The 25,652-nt window shown below is 43.9% G+C and overlaps 1 protein-coding gene across 3 annotated transcripts in view; it reads left to right on the top strand.

Moving 5' to 3' along the window:
* Positions 1–25,652, top strand: part of TNFAIP2 (TNF alpha induced protein 2) — a 357,846-nt gene that overhangs the window by 262,929 nt on the left and 69,265 nt on the right. For 2 of the 3 annotated variants that reach the window (XM_078660235.1, XM_078660236.1), the window contains exon 1: positions 20,282–20,483. The exons of the other annotated variant lie outside the window; for it this stretch is intronic. The gene's annotated coding sequence lies outside the window, so the exon portion shown is untranslated. Of the gene's footprint in view, positions 1–20,281; positions 20,484–25,652 lie in introns of those variants that run through there. 3 annotated transcript variants of the gene reach the window in all.

Below are 25,652 nucleotides of genomic sequence, written 5' to 3'. Positions count from 1 at the left end.
TGATGAAAGGAGAGTGCACACGAAGTGTGCGTAACCTTTGAACTACATTTCCCAGCAAAACTTGGCAGGGTCATTTCAGGTGACTTCCGCTATAAAGAGGAATTCCACTCCAGCTGCCATGCTTAGTGTTACATCAACTTCCTGAACTGGAAACTTCCTGATATGAAGATTTGCCGTCTCCCCATCTGTTTCATTTGGGTGCACCTGAGCTAGATCCATCCGGGTATCCTTTCAGAGGTTATTCCACTTGCGCGTGTTTGTGCAAAAAAATTCCAAGACTTGTTCACTGTTTGATGGCAAAGTGGCAGGAATAAAGACCAGAGTGTGCTTTGTGAAGCCTGTATATCACAGAAGCGTCGGCAGCTTTGAAGCGGGTGAGTGTAATGCCCGCTGTGTAAATCAACACTCTGATCCTCCTCCTGTAAATGCGGGATACTGCTTGTGAAGAGACATTACATATTTACAGTCTCTGCAGTTGAGGACTTAAAATAGCAAATTTTCCCCTTTGTGCACCCAACAAATCCCCATCTCTACACAGATAGGTTTGAGCTTTTGGTGAAGTGAATAAATTAAAGCTTTAGTCTTGCAGACAGTCCTCATAGCTTCGATTGAAGTGAGTGAATACCGGATGTTGTGCCATGGGTGAACTATGAAACTACCACGTAATTTTACATTTTAACCCTCAAATTTAATCACCTTATTGAAGTGCTCAGGAGAACTTTGGGTTCACACACACAGCTATTGTTTAAACGGCCGCCCCAACCTAGGAGGCATTGAGTCATCTTCCAACCTCCTCAAAGACAACCACCACAAATACCTGTCTTCACCTCTAAATATTTTCATATCGAAACCTGACAAATATATCAAAAGGAAGATATTAAAAGAGAAATTGAAATATTGAGGGATTGATACTTTAAAATGACAAGTTACATGCAACCTCCCTCCTGTAAATAGCGGGGTGAAAATTCCTAATATTTGAAGCAGAAGATAAAATACTGAAGCTGTTCGACACTCAAATCCCCACAAAGATATTCTGACAGAGGAAAAGATCATACGAAAGTATAACATTTATGTCGGAAACCCTGACTAAAAACTAAAACAATTAACAGAGTTTTCTAATTGGATCATTTCGCAGATTCTGTCGCCGCTTCATGTTCCTGCATTAATTTATTGATCCAGTTCACTGTCCGGTGACTTTAGCAAAAAAAGCCAAATGTCCGCTACCAAGTACAGAAGCAAACCTTCTAAGCAACCCCATTTGCACAAAACATGTCTACAAAAAGTACCACTTCTACAGCAGAAGGCTCACCACAAATTAACCCAGCCACACAAGGAGAAACTATGGACCGCATATTTCAAGAAATTCCTGCTGTTAGTCGATGACTAGAAGGAATGGACTCAATCTATCCTCCTTAGCAGCAGAAGCTAAATCAATATGAGTAGACATTGCAGGGTTTCATGCAAAAACAGAAGGGCTTGACCATAGGTTGACAGTTGTGGAAGAACGTCTAAAATCGATGCAAAGCAGAGATCACGAGCTACTATTTCTCGGCAGTAAACTGATTGACTTGGAAGATCAAAATAGGAGGGATAATGTTCGGTTTTTTAGTTTTCCAGAAAAAATTGAAGGCCAAAATGTTAGAGAATTCCTACGAAATATTCTTCCAAAGTTAGTGGACATTGCTTTTGATCCTCCACTGCAAATACAACGTGCGCATCGCATTGGTTCACTGCACAAAGAATCTGCATCACATCCATGACCACTTATTGCCTGTATTTTAAGACATAAGCAGACAGGGCAACTATTAGTATTTGCACCAACCCATGGTCCATTCACATATGATGTACATGAAATCCGTATGGCAGCCGACTTCTCCAGACAGATTATTGATTACCACAAGGCATTCCTTTCACTGAGACCTCAACTACGCCAAATAGACATCAAGTATGGTCTCTTCCACAGTGCCCGTTTCTGCACCACCAAAGATGGAATCTCCAAAGATTTGTATGACCCTCAAGACCTCTGTCTATTTATAGACCATTGGAAGCTGCAAGATATGGAAACAAAGCATTCTACCCCAGTACAAACACAACCCAGCTCCTCCATACAAGCATTGGGCAATGCACATTGGAATACTAACAATCCTCGACAGAGTGGCACAGATTTAGAAAGAACTATCCAAAGCCATGAGGACAAGGCTTCTGCTCTTCAAACTGTATCTACCTTCACCCAGGAGCAACATAGGGATAAATCCCGCTCCCCCCTAAAATCTACTTCTGATGCAGACTGTGGATGAGTTGGACTTCATTTACAATCTTGGTCACAGTCATAGCTATGATCACATTTATTTCCTCCTAAGCAAATGAAAGAATTCAATGAACTCAAGATATCGAGAAGAACGAAGATGTCCAATCATTAGATAGCTGAGTATTAGATATGTTGAACTGTTCTTATCATATTAATTGTATCAACCTTGATAAACATGTTGACTATTTCGTTAATTTTAACAGCAACACATATGATAGATGTCTTTCACATTAATGAATATTAAGATTGTTGTTGTTACAGATTGATATGAAATAATTAATGTTATTGCTGATAATTTTATTCCATTTCATCTTGAATGTATTACCTATATATATGCAATCCTTTTAATTTAGGGGATTAATAAATCTTTTGATAATGCAACATAATGCTACATCCTTGTCAATACCAGTACATGCTCAGATCTACACATTGTCATTGCCCTTTTGGTCTTGTATCTATTAATTACTGTCCCGTTCTCTTGACGGAACCCCTCCTAGTAGCGATGCTCCAGAGTACTTGGACCCGTGGTTAAAAGTTCGAGATCCCCTTGTGTCATTTAATAATTGGAATTCCCTATCCCCATGCCTCATCTTTTTCCTTTTATTCCCAACCCTTTTTCCTTTTCCTTTTAACAAATTGCATTACGTAACATCCTCTTTTCTGTAAAAAAAAACAGCTCCATACACCTATACTCTTCTCTGTTAACACTTATCATTACTGTCCTCGGCTAATCCATTGATTATAATACTCCTGTTGTGGACCAGGGTTTCTCCTATCATCCACTCCCCCCTTCTCTCCTAACTCCTTCTCCCAATTTTCTCTCTCTTATCTCTCTCATCCTTTTCTCACAGATCTAACAAAACCTCACAAATCCTTTTGACATATTTTGACATATTCTGACATTCATAGCAACCAATTACTACTGATTGTTTCCCTTTTTCCCTCCGACATGGTTATCTCATGTGCATGGGCGTCCGCGGGGGGGGGGGCAAGGAGGTGACTTGCCGCCCCCCCCCGCCCCCCGGAGCACCCCTCCTTGCCCCCCCCCTGCGGGCGCCCATGCTTTTACAGATGCCATTTGTCTATGATTTTTGCCCTGAAGGGAGCAGAGCTGTTCTCCTGTGAGAGGCCTCTGCTCCCTGATGGGGTGCCTCGCATTCCTCCTCGCAGCCCCTCCCGCCCATTGTCATTCTGTATGTGGCTGATTATCACATACAGAATGACAATGGCCAGTTTGAGCTGCGAAAGCACCTTGCTAACAACCTGCTCTATGTCTAAGTGTGTGGGACAATCCAGCTGATCGTGACGAGCGCTTGAAGAGCTCGCACTCCTGCAGGCATGCACAATACTGGTGTGTGAGCGCCGAAACTCAGGGCATGAAGGATATCAACTAGGTTCACTTTCAAGATACTGTAAAGGAGGAGCAGCGCGATCTCCACTGCTGTCCTGCAACCTCGTAAGGCTGCATTTCCTAACCCCAGTCGAGCCCCAGAGTTCCTGAGAAACACTGCCAATCTCATCTACAAGGTTCAGGAGTGGTGTGGTTGATTGTGGTAAGTTAATTACAGCTGAAGCGCTTGATTTTATGAGATGCAACACAAGCTGTCTTCACTGTATTGTGCAGCGCCTCGTGTTCTGTGCTCTGTTCCCCTGGATTGGGATTGGAAAGGTGAGCAGTGGGGGATGTGAAAGAACAATAGTGTGCACATGTGTGCTCTGTCCTGGGGGTTCTTACCCTTCACACCACCAATTATGAAAGCTAGATCAGTAAAAGGATGGATTGATGAGTGAAAGGGTAGATGATGGGCGTGTGAATGGGTGGATGGATGAGAGAAATGATGGATGGATGGATTGATAAATTAAAAAGTGAAAGGGTGAATGAATGGGTGGATGGATGACTGAGTGCATGGATGGGTGGAAGAGTGGATGGATGAGTAGAAGGGTGGCTTGGGTGAAAAGGTAAATGGTTGGATGGATGAGTGAATGGAATTCATAAGTGGGAGAGTGGGTGGGTGAGTGAGAGGATGGATTGGGTGAAAGGGTGAATGGTTGATGGATGGATAAGTGAAATGGTGGCTGGATGGGTGAAAGGGTAAGTGGTTGGATGAAGGAGTGGATGGATGGGTGGAAGAGTGGATGGATGAGTGAAAGGATGGTTTGGGTGAAAAGGTAAATGTTTGGATGGATGAGTGAAAGGATGGATTCGGTGAAAGGGTGGATGGATAATGGATGGATTGGGGGAAAGGGTGGATGGAGGGATGGATGAGTGAAATGATGGATGGAGGAATAGACGTTGGATAGGTTTGCAAATGGTTGAAAAGGTTTGGATATGGATGGGAACACAGATGGAAGGACAGAATGAATGGTGAAAGACTGACTGGTGGATGAAAAAATGAATAGATAACATAAAGTACATTTGAAATGATGGATGTCAGGGGTTTGATGGAAGGATGAATGGCTAGATCCCTGGACATGAGAGCTCTTCTGGGGAGGGTTGTGATGACTTACTTTGCTTTCTTGGTGCCATAAGAGCTTTAGTTCAAAGTGGGAGGTATTTAAATGTTCTTGCTACTCCCTTGCCTATGCATTACTATTCTGTATTTGCTGTGTGCTTAAGTGTGGGATCCATACATCATGCATACGATATATTGAGTGACACCCAACTGCTACCTGAATGTTACACTCGTAATTGTAAATGTTTGCATGTTTTGGTTTAGGTGTAAGATTTTAGGGAGAGCCTCAAAGTGCCATAAGCTGTGCTTGAGATGTATATTGTGTTTGTAACAATAGAAATAAACTATGTAATAGTGCTTCGACAGCGTCATCTTTAAGAAAGCTGCAGGGAAAAGCACCTTTGTGACTTCTGTCAGCTAATGCAGCTCTCTGCAAAGCCCTCGTAAGCAAAGTCAGATTCCATATTTTAAGTTCCACTTGCTAAAACACCCATAATGCGTTTCCTGTAGTGGGCTCATCACAGCAATCCTCCCTTTAGTTCACCTATGCTTGCCGCATTACACCTCACAATGGCTCTCAGATATGAGATGCTAGTAACAAACTCTATCCGAGCAGATCTTCCTGAGCACTTCTCTCACCATACATGTCTGCTCAAGTCCATGAGTTGTAAACAAAATATCAGACTGGCTAACCCAGTGCAGTATCCATATAAATAGATTATTATCATGTGAAATACCTCAAAAAGAGCTGCACAGTTGCTCAAAAAAGTCCGCATACCAAAAAAACGTGAAGTGCACGATTGTCTCAACCTAATGTAAACTTATTTTGACTTGTACCTAAGTGGTTGTCTATTTACTTACTTTTATACTAACGCGCAACTTCCTCTGATGTGTCTGTAAAACGTACCTTTTGTTCCGAAGATTTATCCTGAATTTTTACCTTCTGTCCTGAATTTTCGTTACTTCGTCCTGAATTTTGACCCTTTGTCCTGAATTTTTACACTTACCATGCTGAATTTGCAACTATGTCAGTTGGTCACCGTACATTAACTGGTGAGTTCACTTCGGGCGCAGCGTTCACACATGACGTCACCAAAAGTACAGAGTTCACCTGAACGTGTCTGCAAAGCATTCACCAACCCATCCATGGTACTTACAATGTGAAATGCTCGGATGCGCAGATCTGGACAGGACTGAAGCCCAGAAGCATGACTGAAGCACGCACCTCCACTAGCAGGGAAAAGATACACTACAAGCCGCGCAGGAACCATGAGCCTCCTTCCCGGCCACAAACGTCCTGCTCGGCCCCCATTCCAGAACAGGGATTTCTCAGGAAATCTTCTGCATGTGGGGGTCCTTTTGTTGCCGATCTTCATCTCACATTGAAGTGACCCCTCAGCCAGGGCTTTAAATGGGCCGGGTCCCCCGGATCGCAGAGGGCGTTGCAACGGGTCCTTATCGGGCTCTAACGTCATGCCCTTTATTCTGACATAAACACTGATCGATTTCTAAATAATGAATGTAAAAAGGCAATCCATGTCAGCGATTTAGTTCCTGGTTGTGTTTGACGTTTTACTTCATATTTAATTCCCTTAGAGTGTTAACGATTAGCTGGATGTTGTGTTTCTGTATTTTTTTCGTGTAGCATGTTACGCTTGTAAAGCGCCTACTTTGATCTGAGCCACCACCAGGTGCTAAGAACGAGCCATGGTTGAATGCTAAGCATCCGAGAATGTGATTTTTATGACCCCTTCTGAGCCCGCCTCTGAACGGTTTCAGGGACCCTCCCTGCCCCACCCTTTGTTTTCTTTTAGACTGGTGCCACCGAGGTAATATCCTTGCCTGAAGGCAGGGATTTCACCTAAGCACTTGATGTGTTGTGAATATGAGCATGGGGTGGGAGTGGGAAGATGTGTACAGCAAGGGGTGGCCAGTGCAGGTGACGCTTTTCTTTTGTAAAGGAATTTCTGCTGGCGTCATAGCCCAGGGTTTGCGGTCTGTGCACTTGTATAAATGTGTACTCCATACATGTGCACAGACAGCAAACCCTGGGCCAGCAGGAATTACTTTACAAAGGAAAAGCGTCACCTGCACTGCCATCCCTTTCCCCCTGCTGTTTGTGCATTTGTAAGGAATACACATCCACGGCGCTGCTCACCAGATGAATGGTGAACAGTGCCATGAATATGTCTATTTTTGCATCCAAAGGCACTGATGAAGAAGTAGAGGAGGCCCTGGCTAGGAGAAACCAGCAGACATTTGACCCCCATCGATCTACACAGTGAGACCTTCAGGAGGTGCTGGATGCCAGGACGACAGTGCTGCTGATCAGCCCGACTCCACTGAATAGTATCAGAAGAGCAGGCAGCAGTTTTTAAGTAACTTTAATGCATTCTACAGCATCAGCATTACCTACTGGCTGCACGTCTAGATTACTCTAAGTGAACAGTGTTCTAGACTTACATGCATGGAAACGTCAAGGACAGTCCCCTCCGAATATGCAAATGTAGTGTAAGCTCGTAGTGTTCAGCTTTTGGGGTGCCAAGGGGTAACTTTAGGGTTCAGGGTGTTAGGGATTGGGGTGCCAGGGGGTAATTTTAGGGTTCCGGGTGGGTATGGGTTTTGGGGTGCCAGGGGGATAATTTTAGGGTTCAGGGTGGGTATAGCTTTTGGGGTACCAGGGGGGGTAATTTTAGGGTTCAGGGCGGGTATTGGTTTTAAGGGGCTGGGGTGTAATTTTAGGGTTTAGGGCGGGTATGAGTTTTGGGGGGGCGGGGATAATTTTAGGGTTCAGGGTGGGTATGAGTTTTGGGGTGCGAGGGGGATAATGTTAGGGTTCATGGTTGGTTTGGGATACCAGGGGGTAATTTAAGAGTTCCGGATGGGTCTGGGTTTGGGGTGCCAGGGGGTAATTTTAGGGTTCCAGTCTGGTATGGGTGTTGGTGTGCCAGGGGGTAATTTTAGGGTTCAGTGTGGGTATGGGTTTTAGGGTGCTAAGGGGAAAATGTTAGGGTTCAGGGAGGGTATGGGTTTTGGGGTACCAGGAAGGTAATTTTAGGGTTCAGGGCGGGTATGGGGTTTAAGGTGCCAGGGGGATAATTTTAGGGTTCAGGGATGGTATGGTTTTGGGGGGGCTGGGGTAATTTTAGGGTTCAAGGTAGGTATGGGTTTTGGGTGCCAGGGGGATAATTTTAGGGTTCATGGTGGGTATGGGTTTTGGGGTACCAGGGGGGTAATTTTAGGGTTCAGGGTTGGTATGGGTTTTGGAGTGCAAGGGGGGGGACATGTTCGGGTTCAGGGCGGGTATGGGTATTGGGGTGCCAGGGGGACAATTTTAGTGGGTCAGGGCGGGTATGGGTTATCGGTTTTGGGGAACCAGGGGGCTAATTTTATGGATCAGGAAATGTATGAGTTTTAAGGGGCCAGGGGGGTAATTTTAGGGTTTATGTGTGCTCTAATTGTTGTTCAGTTTCAATTGCAGAATTCACCACTTTTTCTCAGCTTGGCCTAAGCATGACCCGATCCCGATTGTCTGTCATTTTAGCCCCGCCCCTATTGATTAACATTAGCCACGCCCCTTCATTTGCCAGATTAGCCCCCCCCTGGAAAAATTTCTGCGGATGCCCATGCTCATGTGCCCTTCATGTAGTAACATGGAATGTTCATGGATTAATACATTACATCAAAAGGAAAAAATACTCTCTTATTTGCAATCAAAACAGGTGGATATAGTTATCCTTCAAGAAACCCACCTTGTCACTAAAGAATCTGAAACATTGCGTAGAGATTGGGTGGGAAAGGTGATCCATAGCAGTATACGGGGGGAGAGGATCCAGAAGTGAAACCTCCTTGTAAATGTGGAGTAGCGATCTTTATTTGTAAATCTCTCCCGATGACAGTATTAAAAACTTGGACAGATCAGGACGGACGATACGTCTTTACCAAACTACGAATTGGTGAGACTCATATTTGCATTGGATCAATTTACGCTCCGAGTGGAACAAAAAAGTAATTCTTTCTCCAGTTGAATGGCCTTCTAATTGAGATATGCGCTTCACAATTCCGTATTGGCGGAGATTGGAACTTGGTACGAGACCTAGTTGTGGATAAAACTGGCCCTTTCGATATGACTAATGCGGCAGATAGAGCTTTGATGAATGATATATTGGGAGACAATGGTTTGGTAGATCACTGGCGTCTTTCTCATCTGGCAGATGTAGAATATACATTTACTTCACCTACTACTGGCACACTTTCTCGTCTTGATTACTTTTTGGTCTATCAAACACGGTGCAGTTGACATAGGAATCCAATATTTTAGAGTCAGCACTTTCCGACCACTTCCCTGTTCTACTTTCACTGGAAATTGGATTAGCCAGACCGGGACGCAAGGCCTGGCGTAAGAACATCCAGCACTATAGAACCCCTAAAGGCAAAGTTCTATTGCAATCTCATCTTCAAGACTACATCTCCGTCAATCAAGGATCCGTTAACTCGGGTAGAACCTTATGGGCAGCTGCAAAAGCTACTATACGTGGCCAGCTCATGAGTGATGCAGCACAAGCTAATAGACAAACTGCTGCCCAACAGAAAGAACTGGAACAAGATATTGCATCCTATACTTGCTTATACACAACTATTCCTACACTTCTGCATCGTAAATCCTTGGAACAAGCTTGCATGGCCCTAAATAATCTTTTTACCTCTAATGCAGAACATGCCCTGCAAAGAATGAAAGGAATACATTATGAACAGGGGGAAAAGCAGGGAGGCTAATGGCAGCACAGTTACGACGTAGAGAAGCATTCATGGCCATACCGGCTATAAAATCTGCTGGAGATACCACATTAACTAGAGCTCAGGAGATTGTTTATGAATTTACTCAGTTTTATAAATCTCTCCACACTGCTGAGATTTAAGCTGATGGTGATAAAATAGATACCTTCCTTACAAAGGCAAACCTCCCCTGTCTATCGGACCAAGCAGCAAATTACTAGAGGGAGAGATTACCAATGAAGAGACCTCGCATGCAATAGCCAACTTACCTTACCATAAGGCCCCGGGTGAAGATGGTTTCCCTGCAGAATTCTATTGATGGGCGGAAATGGAGGTGACTAATTCTGGTCATTCTGTGTTACCATGAGGCCTTCTGGGAGAGATCCTTTACTTTGTGGCAATTATCGTCCCATATCGCTATTAAATTGTGATATCAAAATGTTGGCCAGCGTCCTAGCTACTCGCTTACATAAAGTCTTACTCCCCTTGATCCATCATGCATAAGTCAGGTTTGTTTCAGGATTCTCTTCTTAGAACCACCTTTGCACTTTAGCCCACACTCTATGGTCTGCCAAATGCCTCCACAATGATGCACTAGCTTTGTCAATTAATGCAGAAAAGTGTTTGACCGTATTGAATAAGAATATCTTTTTAAAGTATTGCAAAAATTCAGACTGGGTGAACAGTTCATAGCCAAAATACGTCTACTATACAACTATACGATAATCCTACTGCACCGGTAAATTGCGGGGGGTTTGTGTCAAAACCATTTCCAATCCGTAGGGGCACCTGTCAAGATTGCCTCTTCACTCCACTACTCTTCCTTCTAGCTATGAAACCTTTGGCAGCCACAATACGCCAAGCTACCAATGTTACGGGTATACGCCTTCCGACTGGAGAATCGAAACTCTATTTATATGCGGACAACATTCTACTTACACTCACAGACTTGCCCCATTCTTTACCATCCATACTTCAAATTATAGATGATTTCCCCTCATTTTCTGGTTACAAAATTAATTGGGACAAGAGTGAAGCACTACCCATTTCAGATGGGACCACAAAAGTGGCTATACATGGGTTTCCTTTTCACTGGCAACCATGGCGCCTCAAATATTTAGGTATATTAGTGAACAAAGGCCTGGAAGGGATGATTATAGATAACCTAAATCCTTTCATTACACTGATGCAACACTACTTTGAAAATTGGAAAGTACTAGGGCTCTCAATGTGGGGTAGAGTACAAGCCATAAAGATGGTTAATCTCCCACATTATATTTACGTTCTTTGTATGCTCCCTGTTCAGATTCCTCTTACCGCACTTCGCTCAATACATTCTAAGATAAAAAAAATTATATGGAACTCAGCTAGACCTCGTCTAGCAGCACTGAAATTAAAGACTCGTCGTTCCCATGGAGGAATGAGCTTACCCTCAGTGGAACATTATGCCCTTACACTACAGTTATCCCAAAAGACTTACTTGATGTCAAAAGCTCCTAGCGTGCCGCAATGGGTGCATATAGAAAGTATCTTCTATCAGCAGAAACAGGCCTCTCTGCTTTATATGGGACAGGGACTAGTCAAAATGACCCCACTAATCTGAAGATATGCGTGGATCTTGGCAACAAGCACACCAATTACTGTGTTCGCACCCTCGAATTCATAGAAAAGACTCTTTATGGGACAATGCGAGCATACGCATTAATAGACAAACAATATCTTGGCACCTCTTGAAGACAGCAGGTATTCATACCGTATATCAACTCCTCTTTGATGGTGATATCAAGACATTTGCACAACTACAAGAGGAATTTGATCTACCTACCCTACAACCTGAGAAATGTACACAGCTCCGACAATGTTTGAGAAGGAACATAGGACCGCAACCTTGGCTGCTACAGGTTTCACCAGTACTACATATCTCAATACCTGGGGAAAACATGAAGGGGTTATGTCCGGTTTATATGAAGTGCTGACATCCCACCTTTTTTCACAACCTCTATCATAGGAATTGCGTATCAGAAGGCAAACCAAATTATCAATTTCATATAAGGATGATGAGGGGACAGATATCCTAGATGATTTAAATAAGGGCACCTGTGAAGAAAGATTGAAATTTTGTCTGTTCAATTTCCTTCATGACTGGCATTGGTCACCAACAAAGCTACAAAGATCTGGAGGTGTGATAGTACTGCTTGTGACAGAACCCATATCATCTGTGAATCTCTGTTGATACAGTCTTTTGTGGCCTATGTGGGTAAAACTTTACATAAAACGATGCCTTTGAAACATCCACTTACTCCTGTCACTATTCTTTTCCACGATATGCGTCAACCACAAACATTCTCTAAACCTCAGCATCGACTTTTACACACAGTTTTAGCCACAGCAAAAATGTGTATATTGCGATAGCGGAAATCACTGAACGCACCGTCGCAAGAAGCATGGATGGTAGCTGTGATTCATACAGCTTCTTATGAACATATCATTTAAAACCTTCAAGATCAGATTGATTTGTTTCTTCAAGTCTGGGCACCCTTCCTAGGTCCAGGAAATGATAATAATTAACTTTTGCAGTAAATGCCCCAAATTAATCAGTGATAATATCGACCACCAGTGGATGCCTCCTAACATATCTATTTGCTGTTATCACTCGCTTCCAGAGATCATTTTTCACACTTTTATATTAGCACTTGTATATGCCCGCATATATATGGAGATATGTGTGTATGTATATGAGTATATGTATGTGTATGTATAGATCCACCTTTATCTTTTCCTACTTCTATATGGTTCGATTGGCTATGTTTTGAATCATTTATCCTGCACTTTTTATATATATATTACTATCTATTTCTATATAATTATCATCCTTCTTTTATTTTTTTCCTATAACCCTTCTCCCCCCTGGTTCTGCAACATCATAATAACAGAGTCATAATATTTAGCATTGCTACTACTTCATACCCCACCTAGAGACTGGGTACTAATCTTACAGAAAGAGATCCATCATACTTTTCTTTTCTTTTCTACAAGACCTAATCACCCCCCCCACACCTTTCCTCTAGGTTAGTTCATATATTTTGGAGAATGGTAAGTATTCACCCAGAATTATCAGTTGCTATATCTGTTCCATAAACAGCATTAAAAGTATGCATAGCTTTAACTCATTGTGAAATATTAACAGGCATAAGACATATTACGTCCCCGCATTTTTATTTTTATTCATATTTGGCTTACAGTGTTTTTCATATTTTAGTGTCCTAAAATGACTTATTAGAAATAATTTCCATTCAATATGTTTAATTGAATTGTAAATTCCCAATTATAAATTACCGTTTTTAATTTTCTACTGTAGGTCAGTACTGATATTATTGTTATTGATATATATATATATTTATCAGTTCACGGACCTTCTTGTTTCACTTCCCTCTTCCCTTCTCTTTTCTCTTCCTTTCCTTTCTGGGCTCATTACCTATTTACTTATTTATATATTTATATGTTTTCGTTAACCATTATGAGACTTAAGTCGCCTCTCCTTCTTATTAATCTTTTTACTTATTTATTGTAAATTATGACGGAAGACATTGTTTTCATGATGACATTTTATGCACAAGAAATGCAACACACAAAAATGTGCTATTGTGTTATAATTCTTTCTTCCAAATAATTCTTAATTACAAGCGTGAGGGCAATCACCTTATTATCTGTAATTATTCTTCAAAGAGTAATATGGAATTACTGAAATTCTTCTGAATATTCTGGCGTTATTAAAAATGTTCCCAGTGAAACTGGGCTTTTACCTATATCCCTGGGGGCACACTTGAAGGAAGGGAAATAGGATACCAAAACAATTCTTGCTGAAGGGCCTGCTGTGTCCAAACAGACATCTGCCTCCAGTTTTTCACAAATAAAACTGGGGGTGTACCCAAAGGGAAGGGAAACAATTATTGTGTATCCACTGTTTTCACTGTTTGGTTGCTGGAAAACCCTGCTTTGTTCTACCAGACTGCTGTTTCTGGGTTTCCTGGCAGCACAATGGCAGTTTCATACTCGATTTTTGTGTTATATGTAGGAGGACACTGGGGTTACCATATCACGCTTCCCATACACATCGCCAACCCTCAGCGCTCAAATTTAGTGTGTCTGAAGACTTTTACCATTTTGAAGATGCCCAAAGTGGATGGGGTTCACCGCAGGCACTTTCACCCCATTGGTTAGGGTGGGACCAGGAGCCATTCTCGCCCACAAACTCATGCCAGGCAGAAATGTGGCACCTCCAGGCACCCACTTCGGAACACTCCAGGACCTGAGAGTGATCAAAAGAGGACTGAACCTGCTGGATGTGACCTAAGAAGAACCTTGAAGGACCTGCTCTCTCTTGTACCCATGACAAATAAGTGGACTGCAAAGGTCATAAGGCTGACGTCATGTCAAAGCTAGAGAGACCCAGCAATCTTCATGAGACCTTTTCCTGCAACTGCCTAGCTAACCAGTGGCAACTGGACCTGGACTCGACCCTGCTATTAGGCCTCTTCCTGTCATCATGTGAGTCTCTAAGCTCCTCTCCTGGGGTCCTGGTTGGGGGATCTTTAGAAGTGTACCCCTGTGGTGGATTGGGACTTAAAGGACTCGTGTCAGACGATAACATCTTTTACTGGATGAACCTGGTTGGTCTATCAAACCCCCTCTCCATTGCGGTCAGCGTCAAAATGCGCCTAGGTCCCAGTCTATTATGACCATTGACTTCCTCTGGCACTTTATGCTTCTGGGTATTATTCCTAAATAAAACTTTAAAAAACTAATATCTCTGGTTCCCTTTATTTGATGTTTGTCATTTTAGTGCCATTTAGGTTTTTAAATGTTACTCTATTTTTCTATTTCAGTTTGGGAATGTCATTGTGTTGCATGCAGACTTTATTACTGTTTTTGTACTTCATTAATATTTTACACAGTACCCTGCATTAAGCCTGCCTCCTCTGTGCCATAGCTACCGGAGGTATTGAGCTCAGGTTAATTTTGTGACTTTGAAAGTTCAGATTATTTCTTGAGTTGGGTAGTCATATACCAAAATAATATTCCAATTTCATACACTGATGATGTGTCCCATTTGTCAAACTAGACTTGCTTGTGGCAAAGGTGAACTCCAACATCAGCAAAAAAACAAATTGCTTACATGTGCATTTGAGAATCAGTTGCCAATTGATAAAAAAATCCAAATAAAAGCTAGATGATTATTTAAATGGGATAGGAATATTAGGATATTGAAGCAAAAGATCCAGTTTTATTGTGAGCTAGTAACAACTCCCAAAGGCTCAAACATTCTGATTCATAAGGATAAATTGGTTTCAGTGGCAAGTGCCTTGCTTATTACCTTTGGTAGCTTCTTAAGATGATCCAGGCCTTTTGGATAGAAAATGTATATAATGTATTTGCAACATTAGCCCATCAACAATATGATTAAGAAACATTAAATTAAAAGGTTCAAACCAAGTTCAGTGAAAGGATAAAGCATCTATAAGAAAAATATCACAAAAGTAAAAAAAGATGGATAGGAGGATCCTGGGCTGAAAGGGGCTTAAAGGCTGCGCTGGCTAGGCTTAGAGCAGAGTGCTTATTTTTTATAATCATGCAGTGTGCAAAGTAAATTCATTTAGCCTCGTTTTTCCCAGAGACAGGGCTTAATTTTCAGTCTGCAGTGATTGAAAACAGTTAGCAGTGGTTTCTTCTTTCTAACCGGTTCTTACTCAGGAAATATCAGGTTAAATGAATTCATTTTGCTTACTGACTGTGCATAAAAACAAGCTCTAGGCTCTACACTGAACCAGCACATCCCAACATGACATGGCCTCAGAAGTTATAAAGCAAACAAAGGAAAAAATATGTTACATTTTTTCTACAGGAAACGTTAAAAATGAGAAAAGCAACAAAACTGGACTTAAGTGGGTGGTTAGTCAAGTTAAAAGATTTTTATCTCAGACAGAAACTTTTCTATTGGTCAGAATTCTGCTGATGGGCAAGTGTGGAAGCAGTATCCAGCGGGGTATACATAAAGTTTACATATTTAACAAGCAGTCCTGCTGTAGGCTTGATTTGTACCATTTTCAGGCAGTTTTGCAAATGGGTCCGCTCATTTAGTATACCCAGATGTTTTGCTTTTTTGAGTGTGTGCATACATGTGTGCACACACGTACGAGGAGCGCGTGTCATGTGAGACTACCATTGTGTACAGCTTGGTAAGTGCCCACAGGTAGTCTGGTGTAGAGGGGAATCTGCAAGGTTAGACGTTGACATTCAATACGCCATTAAATATTAGTGGGCACTCCTAGGTAAAGTCAATATGGTTTACTGTTTTGTCTGCAGTGACACTGTAATATACACATTGGGGGAATCTGTCTTAGAATGCAGTTTTACTTCCCCTAGGCCTCCAAGTTAAGATATGAAACGCAGGAGAAACATGTGCGCCCAGTTTAAATATGCTGGTCCCAAGATCCTATATGTATACTTTGTGAGTAATCTAGAATTTTCATATTTCTCTGGCTCAGCTCAGGATCAGAGTCCAGGCCTTTTGTCATCACCCTTCAGGGCCAAGTTAACTACTCTGCTTCTCAGCAGAGGGAACAAAGACCTCCCCATGCAAAAGGAGTAATTGACAGTACTTCTTTCATCTCTTAAGGAGGAAGGGGTTGGGAAGAAAATCAGCATCTATTAGTTAGTTGTAACATTGTACCAGGGCCGGGACAAACCAGGTCTAGTGAACAGAGGAAGAAGCCTGGATCTCTGGAGCCAACACTGGTGGGGGCTCCCCTTTGAGGTTTTAGTGAGAAAGACCCGCTAGTGATGTCAGCTAGGGTGGAGCTGAGGTTCCCAGAGGAGATGTGAACAGTGACTGCTTGGCGGAGCCATCTTGAATTGTCCCTATGTGTATCGCAGAGGAGAGTGATCAAATTTAGGGCATGGGGGCTGGAATCAATACATACTTTATCTCAAAAGGTACCCCCTACACCATCAATCAGATGACATCTCACCTAGAAAAACCTTGCAATTGGTTCTGTAGTTGTCAATTAAATTACACCTGACGATTTAAACAGTCTCAACCGGCATACACTGAAATGATTATATCCACAACATTAACCATAATCCCAAGAAAATAAACAAGGAGTTATATCTGTCAATAAATATTTTTTCTTGCACCTGAAAAAAGCAAAAAGTATACATATAACATTGATGACAGCTCCTGGCCACACACGAAGGTGCGCCAACGCGCTTCGACCTTTGTGTTGGGCCTGGAGTATATTTCAATGAAGGCTTCTGCTACGGGGAAACATGAACACCACTTCTGCAGAGAAAGAGTTCGGAACACATGTTTGAGGTCGTTTAACACCATATTGGAAACAAATCAATCTAAAAAAATCATTATTTCTGGACAACCCCTAGATCGCTCAGGACCACATGTCGTACCCATGTACTACTCAAATCCATATAAGCGATATATTGTTCATCTCAAGGACAGCAGCAGGGAGCTCCTACAGAAATATGTCCACTCAATAAGCCCCTCAGCCCTGAAGTAGCCCGTCATTGAAATATACTCCAGGCCCAACACGAAGGTCGAAATGCGTTGATGCACCTACGATTGTGGCCAGGAGCTATCATCAATTGCAAAGATTATGTATTGACTTGTGCAATACTAGTGACATAAATCAAGACATCACCCTCATAAAGATGAAGTTGTCCGACCACTGCTAGAAAGGGCCCAACAGTATTCACTGGACTGTACAGAGAGTTAAAATAGATTACAACCCTATAGATACTAAAATGCAGGATATTATATATGTTACCTTGATTGGTTTAACTATGTCTAAATTTTATTGTGATGTGATTTTTCAGTTAATTCATGTCAGCCTTTAATTGATTTTTTTTATATTGTACACATATATGTGTGTGGGCAACAATGCTATATGTATACGTTTTGCTTGTTTCAAAAAATGTTTATTGACAAATACTACTCCTTGTTTATTTCCTTGGGATTATGGGTAATGTTGGGGACGTGATAATTTCAGTGAACGCTGGTTGAGACTGTTTAAATTGCCAGGTCTCATTTAATTGACGACTAAAGAAACGATGGCAAGGTTTTTATAGGTGAGATATCATAAGATTGATGGTGTAGGGGGTACCCTTTTGAGATAAAATCTTGAATTGTCCCAGCATGCTATGGAAGAGGATAGGGACAGGATTGAAGGGTGAATAGGCCCTGTAGGATTGGCCAGGGTTGTATGGCTTCTAGAACGTTACCCTATATAAAAACTCCTGCCTAAGGAAGAGACTGTTGTTTTTCTTTGAGTTGGATAGTGGAATTGGATGGTGGCAGCAACCATGTACAATTGGAAGTATAAGCACCTTAATGAACTAAGGACTCTGCCTACAGTTGACCCAGTACTAGTGGGTCTCACAAGGACCAGGGAAGCTGGTTCCCTTACACCCTTCTAAGGACCAGTCTGGACTTCTGCATTTGCCAGAGAACAAGGCAAATGAGAAAGGATGGAACAGAGAGCTGGTGGAATCAGCATCCTTCAAATTGTGCCACCTTAAAGGCCAGGAGGACTATGAATGAGGCTCCCGGTGCCTAGGGCTTGCCACCATGAGCAGAATTAGCCCAAGATGGAGCAAATCAGCCCAATGGGGCCCGAAATATGGATAAGAAAACCTTCGACCACCCCTAACCGAGAAAAAGGAACCCGTGGGGTACCACTGCAACTTAAGGGAAAAAAACATAATGGACCAGGTCCGGGGGTAAATGCAGGATTCATTAATTATCAATAAGCTTGGGATGAGGTTTGCATGGGGCCCCCACACCAGAGCTGTCCAAATCCCAGGGTACCCATCCCCCGGGCCAGTTCATTAAGTGGGGGACCTGGGAATCCCATCTCCAGGTCCCCAACACAGGATGGAATGGGAAGCACCATTGTGCCCCAAGTAACAGAGGGGGCCTAGGACCCCCATCTCTAGGCCCTTGATACAAGATGAAAATGGGGCAGTGCTGGCATGCCCCTTGCGGTAGAAGGGGTCCAGGACCCCATCTACAAGCCCCTGCTCCCCATGCCCAAGTTTGGGGGGGCGCGAGAGGGCCACTGCAAGAGAGACATCTTGCCTGCATTGAGCGGACAGGGAGAAGTAAACTGCCCACTCCAGCATGGTAGAGAAGAACGCTGGACGGGGAACTGGCCCGGATAGCCCAGAGTGGACTCTCCATGCTGCCCAAAGGAAGTAAGGCAAGTCAGGTACCCGAGTGAGACCGGGGACCCACTACTGAAGAAAAGCAAAGAGACCACAGGGCAGGAGCCTTGGGCAACAAAAAGAAAAACCTTACATACATTTGTCCTTCTTGTAGTGGTCCCAGGAGGTCATGGGGCACTACCTACAGTATTGAGAAAGTGCATGTGGGCTATCTCCCCTTCCTTAACTTTGGAAAAGCAACAACATTTTGGTCAAGGAAACCATGACCTCCCCTCCCAGCTTCTCAAACAAAAGTCAAGCACTTACTATAGTTGGAGCTTTTGCTCTTCAGCTGGGAGTGCAGTGTCCTTTGGGGATGGTTGTATGGCTGTATGTTATGTTGGCCTGGGTAGAAAAATATTCTGATGGTAGAATCAGAGGAATTTTGGTAAGTCCCCTTTACTCTTGCAATGTAGAATTACTAGTAAGTTAAAATTCCGCTACTCTGCTGGTGGAATTCAAAAGTATGTGGTAGTTTATAAGGTTTCGAAACCTAGTCTGCATACCAATTGGGGCCCATACTCTGCAATGATTAAAAGTTTTAATTACTGTAGAGTAAGTAAGAAGGGTGCTGAGTAATATGCAGTGGTTTCTAAAGTTTAGAAACCCCTTTTTCTAATGTTTAGAAACCACTGCATACCTCTCGCGCCCATATTATGCGGTTTAAGCACATATTGGTGATGAGAACCAGACCACCCAAGTGCAATTCACACAATCCCCACTTTTTTGAAGCAAGGTGATCAACTTCCTTTACTGCATATATAAAAAATTAAAGAACTATCCCAGACTTCCACAAATTCATAAACCAAAAGGAGAAATCTCTGCCTCATCTCTGTAAAGCTCTCTTCGTCCTCCCAACTCCATCACTAAAGACTTCCTGTTCAGTGCACTGTACTCTAAAGGAAATCTCCTATGAGAACCAACACTTCGTTTAGGCGTCCTGAGAAGCCTGGCTACACTGGGTCTTCAGAGGTGTTTCTCTAACTAAAGAAAATGCTATTTGCTCACAAAAGGGTCTTATTATTGCTAGCCCCCAGGGATTTCCCTTTTACCATTCCTAGGCTTTGAGTGCCCAACCCTGTGAAGTGACAGCGGGCAGGCAGGGAAAACAGGACAATACATACATTTCTCATGTTTACATATATGCAGTGTCATATTAGTGTGAGTAAACTGAGGTGAAGATGTTCCTGGAAAGCCAATTTGAACAATGCGAGCAAATGGTTATGCGAATTTCAGCAGGAAGAATGGTCCAGTAACAGAATGGCTCGAAACTAGACACTTCACTTGAAGGTTTTGGTGCAGCTACAGTGGCGTAGCTAGGGGGGCGCGGGGTGAGAGGGGGGGTAGGTCCGCCACTGGCCGCCAGTGCTGTGGCCGCTGGGTGAACAGCAAGCGCTCACACCTGTAAGCTGTAACGTGTCCAGTTTGTGGGTCCCGTCCAAGGGCCGTCAATCATGTGTAGCGCGTGAAAGCGCTACCAATGACGGCCCTGGGCATAATGTTTGGCCAGCCCTCGCGCTGAAACGTAGCGCGGCACGGCAGGAGTAACACGTCACACGTTCACCTCTCGTGAGCAGCCGCCAGCAGGAGTATCACTTCAACCGGACCGGGGCAGTAAACTCTAATTGCCGAGGCCCGCTGTGACTCACGGCCTGAACCTGCCTGCTATTTTGGTGAGTTGCAAAAAGCTGTTTCTGCCTTGAAGTGCATTAGGCAGGAGGGGTGGGAAACCGTGTGCGACACCCCCAGTGTATTTCAGGCACCAGGGTTTGCTGGGAGAACAACGGGTGCTGAATTTAGAAATGCAGCGTAAGGTCCGCTGGAGTAGATGCGGGCCTTTTCACGGTTCCTCCGTTACAGCGTGTGCAGGTCTCTCGAGTCCACGCAGGAAGGTCCTGCTGCAGGCTGTTGCATAATGAGGGGAGGGAGCAGAGTGATGCCAGGGGGCGAACAGGGAACCGAAAGTTGACCTGACAGCGGAGGTCTCAGGGAATGTTTGCAGGAAGCGATGCTCCTGAGCGAGAAGCGGCCGGCGGCGGGACTGAGTCTCACCATGATGGCAGAAGCCACATCGAGAGGCCTGTGGCTGCATCAACGGTCACGCATCGTGAGCGGGGAGACTGACGCCGCAGTATGTACACTGCGGGAGGCAAGCGGCCGAGGCGTAGATCAATCACTCCCGCGGTCACGGTGCGGCTCAGTCCCGGGCTCACCGCCGTGGCTAGCAGCCAGAGAGAGAACCAGTTAAACTCACAACTGAACACTCTCAGTAACTTACTAAGAAACTAAAGTACTTGTAACGCTCGCCACTTGACAGATTCTATGTCCGAGAGGCAGCCTGCTCACAGTCACGTCACTCAGTGCTGCCAGTCTGAGACTCACTGTCGTCTGCGGGCCGCGTCTGGGTAAACCTTTTACGTCGCAGCGCGGTGGGGTCTCTTGTTGTCTGTCACACAGAGCTGCACGCCCCGTGTTGTACCTTAATTCCCTCAAGAAAGAGAGAAGAGCAGGGAGAAGCAGGATGCAACAGTCAAACCAGACCAAAATGTGTGAGTCACGGTGCGCCGGTGCCCATGTTGGTGTTTTCTTTTGCCAAGTGGGCTCTCTTTCATCTGTCAGGAGGGATCACTAGGGTTAGCGCCCTTCCATTTCTGGTGCTCTGCAGCAGTTTCAAGAACTTATTGGAGTTTCTTGTTGCACAAGTGGCTGTAATTTCGGATGTTAAGAAGTTTCCCTCGTCTTCATTGTATGATTTTTGTTCACAAGAAAGTGTCACTCATGGTCACTGAAATGTCACTCATAATTACACTGAAATTATGAAAATGTCACACATGGCAATCTGAAACCTTGGCAGCTATGGAAGCGCTTCTAGTGCATTGGTATGAAAGTTGCAACCACAAGAATAGAGTGTGAGGATAAGACCTGAGATGATGTGTGTGCATAATTTTCAAAGCCACCGCTGTTGATGCTTAAATTTTGTGAAGGATTAAAAAGGGCGAGCACCGTCATTGAAATTATTATTTAGAGATCCTGGCTAGGGGATCTGAGTAAGGTGCAGTTATGGGGATAGAAGTTTAGCAAACCTCTTTTAGGGCTTGCATCCAGCCAATGAAAGATTTTAAGTATTTTTTATTTTTTTTTATAAAAAGACCTGCATTATTTTAATGGGAATCTGGAGAGGGGTCATCAGCAAGTGGTAGTTGAGTCTGGGTAAAACATTAATTTTGAGTAACTGGGTCTTATCCCATAAGGATAGGTTGAGCTGAGTCCACCGCTGAAAGTCTGCTCTGACGCGGGAGTGTAATGGGTCAAAGATTGTTTTCAACCATGTTAGCCAGCCCTAGTGATATCATAATACTCAGGTACTTCAATGAATCGGGTGTCCACGAAAACTTTGCATTTGTCCCAGTTCATCTTATAGCTAAAGAGGCCTGCAAATCTTGATATCCGTGAAGTCATGTCATCAAGCGATGACGTCCGGTTTGAGAGGGTAACTAGGATGTCTTCCGCATACAATGATACTTTGTGTATCCCACCCTGCATCGTCATGCCATGAATGTTGCGGAAATTACGGATAGCAATTCCCAAGGGTTCTAAAGCTATGATACACAGCAATGGGAAGAGGGGGCACCCTTGTCATGTGCCCCTATGGACAGTGAAGGGTGGAGATACATGACCATTACACGTTACCCTCGCTGTCGACTGAGTATAGCGCTTCCGCACCCATGCTAGAAAAGTGGGACCTATGCCTGCATGTTGTAATACCTTGTTGAATGGCTTCCCCCTTATAACTTCCCAGACCTTGTACTCAGTCATGGGGAGATCGAGTTGTGACCGTTGCGTAGGGGAAAGATTAGGTAGGTAGAACATTTTATGTCAAAAAGTGTTCGATGACAGTAGTAGGACTAACGGTTTCTGAGGTGTAGAGGGCTGCATAGTAAGAGCGGAAGGCCTCCAAGATGTCCAGTGGTGGGTGCGTTCAGGGTGTTCTGTCTGTGTGGAGGATAGCCAGTATAGCACAAGATACTTCCTGTTGTTGAGCCTGCAAGGCCAGAAGGGGTCCAGCCTTCTTCCCCCACTCATTATAGTATTGTTTAGGGTGTAAAAGTGTTTTTTTCGGCTCAGGTAGTGTACAGAGTGGGTGTAGAGTGTGACCTATTTATGAGTTGTTTTGGTGTTGTGCTTGATGTCTAGCAGGTGATTTTACTTCTGTGGTCTTGTAGCAGCAGTTGAGTATGGAGTGGTGTAAAGAGGAGGAAGGGATACATTTACTTATGCGTTTAGCTACCATTTTAGCGCTGGTGAGCTTTCATCAACTGAGACTTGATCTTCGAGGTGCTCTATGCTTACGCGGCAGTTTCACACCCTGTCTTATGCAGTGGTGTAGAGAGTGGCGTCGTAACTTAAACTCTGCCAATCCACCCCTGCTGCTCGCTGTCATTTTTCCCCAGATTCCCCGCCGCTACCTGCCAAGGGCGGCAATCTGGGGGATAGCCCCGGGTGCCAGAAGCTCTAGCTACGCCTCTGTGCAGCTAAGTTTTTGTTGGCAGTGTGTAGGTTCAAAGTTTGAATGTAAGAACTATTGGATGTCAGTGTTCTCTTGGGGACAGGCCCTTTATGACTTTGAAGCACAGGATCAGTAGATTGTATTTAGTTCTTTTATAGCCAACAAGCAGCTGACTTGGTGACTATACTATGAGGTAGGAGTGTGTCTAGGGAGATTGTAATGGTTTATGTAGTGAGAATTAGAACGTTTATCCAGTAGTGTATGTTAGAAATGGGGGTCTCTAGTTGGCAGAGGTTTGTACCCTGTCCATGTAGGAACCCTTAATCTAGTTAGGATACAGGGATCACACAGCTAAGATAACCCTGCTCACCCCCTTAGTAGCTTGGCACGATCAGTCGGGCTTATCTCAGAGGCAAGCATGTGTACACACACTCACAGTAACCCAGTGAAAACGCTACAAATGGACAACACACCAGTATAGGAAACTAACCAATATTTATCTGAATCAAACAAGACCAAAACGACAAAAATCCAACATACAAAAGTATAGATTTCACTTTTAAAAGGTGCAAAACCGTTCAGTTCATAGAAATCTATTGAGGTGTCTCTTTTAGTACGAAGTACCTGGGATATGCCAAAATCAAAGACCAAAACAGGCGCCGGGGAGGCGAATCACCAGAAAAGCAAAGGGATGCTTTGGTTCTTTACTCCCAGGGGGGGGTGATGTGTCAGTTCCTTACTGTCAGGGGAGGTGATGCATGGGTTCCTTACTATGAGGGGCAGTGATGCATTGATATCTGGACACGCGGCCTCGATTTCTTAATGCTGGGCCATGTCGATGAAGAACTTGGTGCACAGGGTAGATGTGTCGAATATCCAGACCCGTTCAGTCGATGTGGCAGCAGCAAAACAGGCACTGCGTCGATATCCCTACTGCGAAGCAAGTGATGATGTGTGGATTTCTTCAGCAGCTCAGTTGGACCAGCGTCGGAGTAGGCACCACAGATAACAGTGACACGGTGCTTAGGACTAGGGCTGTGGCGATCTTTCAGCAGCACAGCAGGCACTGCGTTGATTCTTCGGATGTACAGCAGCAATGCATTGGTTTTTCAACCACATGGCGGTGAGGCATCAGGGAAAAAAGATACGGGAGATCGATGTGTGGATTTTTTCGGTTATTTACCAGCCAAACCACCTCCAAGGGTCCAGAACTGTAATTGGCACCACTTGGCAGGCCAGAGCTCCCAGCAGAGGAGTTCAGGGGCTGCAGATGAAGCCTTTGATGGCCCTGAGATGCCCTAACAGGAAGCATGAACACACAAGCCCTTGGAGAACCTTGGCAAGCAGGATGTAGAAAGCTAACTCCAGTCCTTCCACTGCCCAGGACAGAAGAAGCAAGCAGAAGGCCAACACAGCAAAGCACACAGCAAAGTGGTAGTCTCTCCTGACCGCTACACCAGCTCTTCTTTTTGGCTGTATTTCCTCTTAGTCCATAAGTGTTCTGATTTTCGGGTGTCAGAGGTCCAATACTTATACCAGTTTCTGCCTTTAAAGTAGGCCAACTTCAAAGGACAGTATGTGTAGTACACAAGATCCTGACCCAGGTCCAGACACATTACAGGAGGGTGGAGCCAGCTTTGTCTGAGAACAGGCACAGCCCTATTCAGGTGTCAGTGACAACTCCTCTCACCACTCTAGCTCAGGGATATCCATCAGCCTGGTGATGGGCCATCGGGATATGCAAGGCACACCTTAGCTCCCTTTGTGTGACTGTCTAGAGTGAATGCATAACAGCCCAACTGTCACCTTCCCTCACACGTGGATTACACAGGCGGGTAAAGGCACAGAATGGTAAAGCATGAACATGCCCACTTTCTATAAATGGCATTTTCAAACCCACAATTTAAAAACCAAATTCACTAAAAGATGTATTTTTAGATTGTGAGTTTAGAGACCCCCAAACTCCAAATCTCTATCTCTTCCCAATTGGAAGGTAAACATATGAAATGTTACAAGGAAGCTCAAATAATAACCAATGGGAGAGACAGTCTCTGCAATAGTGAAAAAACAAAATCAGCAGTATTTCACTATCGGGACATGTAAAATACACCAGTAAATTTCCTACCTTCTAAATACACTTCACACTGCCATGGCACTACCATAAGGATGCCTTTCATGCAGTGAAAGGGAAGGTTTGGTCCTGGCAAGTGGGTGCACTCAGACACTGCAGTGCCAGGTCTGAGACATGTCCGAAGGTCTACTCATGTGGGTGGCACAATCATTGCAACAGGCCCAACAGTAGCATTTGATTTACAGGCCCTTGGCACACCTGGTG

The sequence above is a fragment of the Lissotriton helveticus genome, chromosome 9, assembly GCF_964261635.1.
Source record: "Lissotriton helveticus chromosome 9, aLisHel1.1, whole genome shotgun sequence".
NCBI classification, from domain to species: domain Eukaryota; kingdom Metazoa; phylum Chordata; class Amphibia; order Caudata; family Salamandridae; genus Lissotriton; species Lissotriton helveticus.
This window is presented reverse-complemented; position numbering and strand designations above follow the sequence as displayed.